We start from the raw sequence: 9,904 nt of genomic DNA, 5'->3' as shown, positions 1-9,904 counted from the left end.
CCTGGCATCATAATCAATTCTGGCCAATCAACATTGCCTCTAATTAGGTCCTCCAATGCAGCTTTTCCCAACACATTGAGCATGTTGCAGGCTGTAAGTGGAAACTCATTAAAACTCTGACAACTGATAAAATTAAAATAGAACTGTATACAATAGCTCGGATTACTACTCAAGTGTTTTGACACTTGTAAAAATGGGACTAATTTAAAATGCTACGCTTTTATTTGCACTAAACATAAGATTTGTTGTTGTTGACATACCATTCACTACGATGAAAGACATAAACCACATTTGATTATGTACTCCAAACATAAACGACTATAAAATGGTTAAATAAGAATAAATAACAACTAAATTAATTAAATAATTTCTTATACAGGGCAATATAAAAACGCCATTGCTTAGATATTTGCCGTTGTTAACAAATACATTAACATACGTACTCCAAATATAAATGACAGTAAATTATTAAAAAAAAGAATACAATAAAATAGCTGAATTATTTCATTTATAGCGTAATACAAAAATGACATTGCTTAAATATTTGCAGTTGTTAACAAATACATTGAGTTTTTTTTCTGTCTAGATTGAAATGTCCAACTGCATTTGAATGCACCACATTAATAGTTAGCAAAATCGGTAAGTAGTTACTTAGCATTTTAGTCAGCACCGCTTTGAAGGCAACCTTCAAAATAAAAGCCTACTAAAACTATGTATTGCATTATTTTCCTGTATTGCAATGTGTTGTTTTTAAGATTGAACTTGGCGGCATATTAGCGGTGTGTTACTTTATTAGATATGCAGTGTTGGGCTCTTGACGTCTTTAACCAAGAGGGGACTCAAATCAAAACAAATTCAATCCAATTGTCTTTAAAAGGCCTAAAAATTCAGGACAGGTGCATGATGTTTAAGAGCCAGCACCCACTTCATCCCGCCCTTTTGTGTTGAAAACATTAGTTACTATTTTATGTATCACACCGGACAATTTAGCAGAAACTATATGAAAGGAGAGCAACCGCGCAGAAAAAAAATGGAAATTCCAAGCTAACAGACTGTGTAATAGGACTTTTTTTTTTTTTTTTGTGTCCCATCCCCCATGCCTCCAGGGCCTAACTGTTATCTCCTCGGTGGAGGTAGTCCGTGTATTATAATAATCATGGTTCTGGACAGATAACAGAACGTGGACTTGCATTATTGAGTCAAGTCATGTTAAATATTGGAAAATGCTTTGCAAATGTGAAACTAGAAGTACGGCTCAAATGTGGATGTGTGAAGTCAGAATGAAAGTAAATCCATTATGCTCAAATCCCCACAAAAATGGAGGGATATGAGCTTTGGGGTAAAATTTGGAGATCAACCTAAAAGAGTGAAAAATCCTACCAGGTGAACCTAAGTTGACCTTCTGAACTTTTGAATGCATGTCTTTAATTTTTCCATATTTGTTGGACTGCCGAGTGGAAAAATCACAGATGCGCGATTCGTTAATCGAACAAAAAAGATTTTCAAAGGTTATTCTGTTCACATTTTAACATCTTAAGATCAATCCAATTAGTGATCAACGGTAAGTCATCATTTTCAAGCATTCTAGCTGAACGTTCTCAGAGGTGAGCAACCACTGAGCTTTGAGTGTCATTAGCAGGATGTAACTAACGGAGGTGCATACAGAGACGGGGAGAGTCCCTACCCTGTTGTGAATATGCTATTTTGCTCCTTGTTAGAGAAGAGAAAGTTGTGCAAAAACACTGAGGAACTGAACGGATGGATATGGGCTTTCAAAAGTTTGGAGGTCAAATTAAGTTCACCTGTAAATGTTGTACAAAACAGTACAGTTGAAATTCATCCTCAAATTGTACCTCTAAGCCAAATATTGAATCCCTAACTTTTTTTGTGTGTGCAATTCATACTTATAGGATTTAAGTATCCATCCATTCGTTTTCTAGAGCCGCTTATCCTCACAAGGGTCGCAGGCTTGCTGGTGCCTATCCCAGCTGCATTAAGCGGGGGACACCCTAAACCGGTTGCCAGCCAATTGCAGGGCACACAAGGACAAAGAATCATTCACGCAGCCAATCACAAGGACAATTTACCCGCCAGTGTAAAATTGAAAAATTTTATCCAATAATCCTGCCCTGCATGTTTACCTGCATGTCCGGAGTACCTGGAGAGAACCCACGCGGGCTCTGGGAGAACATGCAAACTCCACAAACCAGCTGGAATTGAACTCGGGTCTTTTTCCTGTGAGTCGGTCGTGCTAACCACTCACCCACCATGCGGCCTGTAACCTGTAACCTGCATAAACACTGCTTTTTTTGTTCATGTTAAAAGAATAAAGTTTTAGGTATACTTTTACAATTTTTATCAAAAATAATCTCATTTATAGTCAAGCTGGAGAATGGGGGAGGGTGTAATAGATTTTCTCTCTCCTAGAGGGCCTTGCAAAACATAATCGAGAAGCACTGCAAGAAATGAATATGCATTCCTGAGCTTTGTGACGACATATTTTTACCCTACCCGCCATTCGCGTTTTCAAACCCACCATATGTCATGACAGTCAGAAACTATGGAACCCCTGTAATGTGTTGTTTGACTGATCAATCATTTCAGTCTCTTGGGTAGACATTCTCGCTGCGTGTCACCATAAAGCCGCAAGATTTATGACTTTTTTCTGAAGTAATTGCTACAATCGTTACAGAGCATCTGTTGTTCGCGGCTAGCAAAGAACCCCGCTAGCTGTAATACATGCTAGTCTTGTTTTGTTCCTCCGATAAGATTGTTTATGGCAGCTACGGGACATGTCTGGAGAGACACCTTGAACACGGCTCTCCATACTAACATAGAAAAATTCTCCTCCATTTTTTTATTGTCTCCAAACTCCTGGAGAGGAATCAATAAAACATAACGCCGGCTTCTTTCTGAGTTTAAGACTTCCGATGGGGTTTGAATCCCCCGTGTGACGTTGAAGGCAAAAAAAAAAAAAAAACGGCACAGTTTTGTTTTGATGTGTGAATTAATCAGCCGAGAGTATCTTCAGAACAAAAAGATCTGATGTTGCCTCTGGGATGCGAAGCCATCGGAGATTTCACGGTCCATATTTAAACGCATGTTTTGAAGAGAGTACTTCAACAGCCCATAATAAGCTACGGCAGCCTGGCGGTGTATCATGTTTGCTTTAACTGCAAAATCTTCTTTCGCCCCCGCCCTTATACACACCATTGAATTTTAATGTCCCAATCCATGCCCTTGGCATGTTAAATGCACATGAAATGTTCATTGGGAAGAAAAATGTTGACACAAGTAAAGACACAAGCAGGTTTTAACCTTTAAAGAGTTGTCGCGCGGCGGTTAAATCGTCACGCCGGCAATATTGCGCCACCAGATCGATGCGGGAAGTAGCGACGTTGGCGTGGGGCGGGGGGTGTGACCTCATTTCAGCTCAAAATGGTTTTCCCATAAAAATACAAAGTAGGCCCCAAACGTGTGTTGAAAGAATGCTGCAATAATTTCAATAGTCTGCATAACTTTTTTTCGTTAGATCGATCCGAAAGTTTGACATTCTTTCCTCAGCGTTTTTACGTCGTGTTAATGAATCTTCTTTATAGATTTAGACACGATCGACCGCAGATAAAATGCCAGTTAATTAGCAATGGCTAAAAAAGGTGGCAACACCTGTGCTGTTAGATGCACCGCATCTTTATTTAAAATCTGAGCACCCCCGCTGGGAAAACTCTCACTGAAGCGTATTTGTTTTCTTTAAACACCCAGTGGTTACGTTTTGCAGGAATAGTTATTTTTGTTGAAATGGGTGGCTTACCCGGAGCGCTCACGGTCGTCATATTGTTGTTTTACAAAAGCGAATGGGAAACAACAATGGCTGCTGTGTTTTAACGATCTGGTTGTATCGAGGCTGAATGAGCAGTGGTAGTAATTTGAACTAAAATTGGTGAAGCGTTTGGATATACGATGGAAACACAAAAGTCAAAACTTCCGAGGTGCTACGGTTGGGAATCAAACTGAAGTGTCTGATTTTCTGAATGATTTGCTATAGGCAATAGAAATTGAAATAGCATATTCATATATATATCATTTATATTTCTTGCAAGGGACATTTTATCTTACTTACTTTACTATTTTACTATTTATTTATTTTTAAGTAAACACACTTTGAGACCCCTTTACCTTAATATAATAACTAATGGCATAATCATTACCTATTTATTTAAAAAAGACACAGCGTAATACAAGGCTAATATTTTTTTCATTGATTTCTCAGTTTTACAATTTAAAAGCAGGCTAAAGTAATTATAATATTAGTCTGAAATGATCTTTTTTATTATTATTATTTAAAAAAATGCATTACAATGAAGCAAAGTGTAAACTGTACAAAAGATGCATTCATCGAATAACTACATAACAGTTTAATATAATGCAAGTTTAATATAATTCAAGTGTTGCAGAAAAAAGTATGTTAGCTTTAAGTAACGAGATTGCTGATTACCCATTGTTCATTATTATATTCATTTTTTGGACAAATTCATGGCTAGGTGGTAGTGCCATGTTGAACGTTATGTCACCATCCGGGTGAAATTTCAGCTCCCTGGTGTTTTCTTTCAATGCTTTTCCCTTGATCTAGTGAAACTGGAGCAAATGCTGCATAAAGGTGACTTTGTTCTGAGCACAAAAGTGAATTAATCATCGAACATTGAAAAATTAGTTCTTTATGAATGCACCAATCAACTTCTGTCAAGAAAAATATTTACCGCTAATATTTCTTCATGAACTTCACTATGCACCAGATACTGGTCGACATGGCAACTGCAAGAAAAGTAAAAGTGATTTGTCGGATTCAACTCTATCAGAGATATGTCTTTGTTGTTTGAGGACTGAGAAAGAGGGCAAGAAAGATTTAGCACATAAAAAAAAAAATAATGAAAAGGTGCTTTGTTAGTAACACACAAACTGGCGCACAATCATCAAGTAGATATCTGCACTGGAACAAAAACCTGAAGTTCAAATCATTTATAATACTGTATGAGAGGTCAAGTGCGCATCAAAAACGGAATCAAAATAGCTTTTTTAATGAACTTGTCAACAAAGAAAGTATGACACTAGTTATAGAATTGTGAATGAAACTGAATGCAAAAGGATCTGGTTGCTTAGATGAGCAACGCGCCGATGTAAAATACCGTTACTAAAAAGGCCTTACCTCAAAAGATGGGTTATATGGGCAGAGTTTTCTTTCTTTTTGAATTTTTACTCACAGGCGCCGATAGCAATGGTCGTTTGCGCCGTTGTGGGAGTGACTACTGCAGACTTGTTTCCCTGCAAATGAAAGCGACTCCATTCTCTTTAATGGGGCCCTATCATTTGAATATTTTACTGTAGAAAATGGCAGAAATTGTTTGGGAACATAGAGTCAGACTGGAGTGTCAGGGGGTGGGCAGAACCTCTGTTATGAAAAGTGGCTTCCCATTGGGGCTGATTTGATAGAAGGAACACTTGTTAGTGAGAGCAGTGTATTGACGCCGTTTCGCATTTTAATGGAAGTAAAACGCCTGTTTTTGACCCCTTTATTCACGTTGTTGTAATATTCTCCATCATCCGCAAGCCTTGTGCGGGTGAGCCGACAAGATGGTTGTTTCGTGGCCGTCCGGCATTGAATGACGTCACGAAGGGGGCGAGGCGCAGCTTCAGTAAACAAGATGTTTCCCTTTCCTGATTAGAAATTATCGATACCATAAAACTAATTTATAATAAGAAATGAAATAGTCAATGTATCATATATACCAATACAGTATTTAACTGTGGAATTGGAAAAACACATAACACAGGCTTATGTTAGTGTAATGGCCAAAAACGTGAATATGACGCCTTTTAGATAACATGGTGTAAAGTGTACTCTATATACAATAATGATCAATTGCATTTTTGATTCGTTGGACTATGAACTACATCCCGACTTGGTCAACCTTTCTCCCTCAACTATGAATCACATATAATAAGAAATCCGTGGCACCATGCAGCTCCATGTCATTTTATTTTTAATTACAACAACTTTCAAGTCAAGTTCCGCCATGGAGCAGAATATGTTTAACTTGGAATTTCCCACTGTATCAGAGTAGAAAACTTTTGACGTTTAAAGTTGTTAAGCTGAGAAAGTGTTTAAAAGATAGAAAAAAAAACCCTGAAAATAAGCCAGATGCTTATGAATTCAACTATTCTGCATGTTATTTGCTGCTAGCGCGGCATGCCCTCAAGTCCGGGCCCCTTTTGAGACCATGTTGCCGTTTCCTCAAGCAAGGAAAAGTCCCCTTAATTGCTCTCCAATGAGCCAATTGGGGCTTTGCACAGCAGCATATGCAAAGAGCAATGCATATAGGTGCACATAATGTGCTCGGAATTTCTACCCCGGTGATGTTCATTGAGGTGCATTTGTATTTGATTTGCATTTTATGAATAAATAAAAGAAGCGGCTTTACCTTACACATATACCATACAATGCATATTGCCAAGTTAACCTCGAAGTGAAGAATTATAAACGCTGGAGAAAAGAAGTATTGAAGACCAACGCATAGGCACATAAGTGGGAGACAGATGTGCAAAAAGAAAGAATTATGGTGCCTCAAAGAGCCTGAATATTGAGTTCTTTAAAGCCAGCGCGCTCCCAATGGAGCGATATTCAATTGAGCCCCTGCTCTGTAATACGCCGCTGAGTTCTAATCGCAATGAGAGAGCGAGCAGCAGAGTGCCCCTCCGCAAACGCAGAAGATTACGGCGTTTCTTCAGGCATATTACGGACCGCTCTGATTAGACAACTTGAAATGCAAAGGCAACCCCTTGAAACGGAAGGCATTTACAATCCCATTAAATGTGGAATTGTGTCTGTGGGCCAACTGTAAGTTTGAAAGATCTTTTTTTTATTAGCCTACACTTTCCATTAGCTGCTTAGCGTCCTAACAAGCTCGACGTAGTGTCATAATATGACGAACTTTGAAGGAAAGAGCTACCGATAGTGCAATTAAATAACACCTGCTCGCCCAATCCCCGCAATGCATGTTTTCATAAAAAGGCTGGGTTAGGGTTAGGGTTGGATAGATCATGATATTTTTTACCATTAAATATATGCATGTAAATTACATAATTAAAAAGTTGTCCCTGACTTTGCAAATCAGAAAGTGAAACATCTTGTTTACTGAAGCCGCCCCCTTTATGATGTCGTTCAATGGCCGCGAAATATCCATCCAGCCATTATCTTGACTGCTTATCCTCATGATGGTCGCGGAGTGAATAAAAGAGCAAAAACGGGCGTTTTGCTGAGATTGACATGTAAATCAGTGTGTATAGCTTGCACTAACTCATGCACATTCCTCCTATCAAATCAGTTTCCATGGAAACCCGGGATTTATAACAAAAGTTACCCCCGCAAGTGGCTGACGTTGAATGTCATCGCCGTGTGCCCCTAAATATACATTTTCACCACTTCTGCATGTTCTACATTAAAACGTTAGACCAAATAAATGAATCGTTGCTGTTTACTTGGCCGACTCGGTGCAAAATCTCTCTTAAACTGAACTAAAACGAAACTGAAAGACCGGTGGATAAGGTCAGTGTTTATTTGCTCTTCTGTTGTCATACACTTTTCTCAAGTCATTTTTACCTGTGAGACCGCAAAATAGTGCTAAGAAATGTGTCAATGACGGAAAATTACACTAGGGCGTGTTTAGGGTGAGAAGTCAACATTGTTGCATGATTAATAGTTCCAAAAAGTTGACTTTTCATGATAAGGGCCAAGTTCAGCCTGTGTTGTCTCTCAATCCTTTCCTCATGCATCCGCTCACACCCCTCCCCTCCCCCAAATATGTCTCCACACAGCTTTGTTTCTCATAGCCATAAGCACACTGCTTGAAAAAAATTCTGAGGGTTTGTTGCCAAATTGCCCTTATATAATGCCATTTTGAGGTTTAAGGTTAATTTTTAAGAAAAAGTGCCTTAATTCGTGGCTGAACAAGACCGAGTATAAACAGGCTGAGAATTCAACATCGTAGTATGATTAAAAGCTCCAAAAAGTTTACTTTTCAGATCCTTTTAAAGGGCCAGGCTCAGCCTGTTCTTTCTCACATTTCATTTCGTCATGCATCCGCTCACACCCCTCCCATGATGTATTTTAAAGCAAAAGTTTCTTTATTTTAGGGAAATCGGGTAGGTGCTGCTGTAAAGTGACAGTCTTTTGGGGAAAAAAAAAAAAACGTGAAGCACTGAAGCCGCAAAAGGTGAAGCGCAAAGTGGCGAGGGAGTACTGCGCTGACATATTTTTTCCATTTGTGTCATGCTTCATTTTGATGATAGATCACTCGACAGGGAACTAGCTAAACATTTGGATAAATTGCCTCGATGATCATAACGAAGCATAATGTATAATGCGGCATACAGAAAGTAAGAAAAAAAGGCATTCACTTGATTAATGATTTATGGAAAGTGTTTGCTCCCCACACTGTAATTATTGCTTCTGTCAGACTCAGCCACAATTCATCTCGAACATCATAGCATAAAATACATCTGCATTTCCAATCGCAAGACAACAGAGCCCAAAACGAAATGTGCAAATGAGCCTCACGCCAAAGACTGCGATTTTACACCACCATCTGCTAAATAGCTTCTCTCCATCCTAAGACAATCATAAATCCACACACACAACTACTTCGGAGTGCCTGTTTAAAATAATGCTCTATTGTTGTGTGATAATCCATCTAGCGCCGGCGCCGTTTGACCCGGTTCAATGTAATCCAAAGAAAAAGAACGCCTACGCCGCCGCTATAATCACCTCTGTTCTCATTAAAGTAAAAATCAGCCTACGTAACGTACGCGTTTAAATGGTGGCGAAACAAGCAAGCGAGTGTTTATCAGCCTCTTTAATGAAGCAGCGGCAATGCACTTTGCTCTGTTATTTACTTCATTAAAAGTGAATTACAAGAGCTCTTGTAGGTTGTTTTCATAAGAATCGTTTTTAGTGTATGGAATGACAGGTGCCAGCGCGACGGTCAAGTGGATAGTGCGGCTGCCTCGCCATTCTGAGGGTAAAGTAAAATGTAGTAAAATGTAATTACACATCCACGGCACTGAATGAGGAAGTTATCAACTTTTGAGATTACTGTCGACATTCCCCCCCCACCCCACCGATCATATTAACTCACTCAATCCCAAAGATGTGATGCTACGTATTTTTCAAGAGTCTAAGAAATTAAATCACAGTCACGTTAATTATTTATTCATTTATTTATTTATTTATATACATGGGAAACTTTTACCCAAATATTTGATTTTAAAAAAAATCTGAAAATTAGTAAGTAGGATAGGAGGTCTGGGTTGGAAAGACGTACAAATACGTTTTTGGGATTGAATGAGTTTATAATGAGTGCTGATTTAGTTAAGAAAAAAACAGCACAATGTTTTATACCTTTTTCTTCTGGTCAAATTGTTAAGATATTCGTTTTCCTGTCTTAATGCCCCAGATCAATATATATATATATATATATATATATATATATATATATATATATATATATATATATATATATATATATATATATATATATATATATATATATATATATATATATATATATATATATATATATAATTTGATTTTAATACTATACAATATTATATTATTTTTTTCATTCAGGCATTATGATGCACTTTTTTTTCTGTTTCAGACTAACTTGTAACCTGTATAAGCCTCGTGAAAAGTAAAGTTAACATGTTTAGTCAAATTTGAAACAGGATATACGGACTAATATTTTAATTAACTATTTTTTATGATTTTAATAATTAGCCACTTGCTGTCATCTGAAAATGCCATCACAGTCGCTCACAACCAATCATTGCTCAGCTTGCAAACGTCACATGA

Source organism: Hippichthys cyanospilos, chromosome 5 (assembly GCF_059441005.1).
Source record: "Hippichthys cyanospilos isolate Australia breed blue-spotted pipefish chromosome 5, RoL_Hcya_1.0, whole genome shotgun sequence".
Classification (NCBI taxonomy): Eukaryota; Metazoa; Chordata; class Actinopteri; order Syngnathiformes; family Syngnathidae; genus Hippichthys; species Hippichthys cyanospilos.
Note: the sequence above shows the minus strand (reverse complement) of the source record.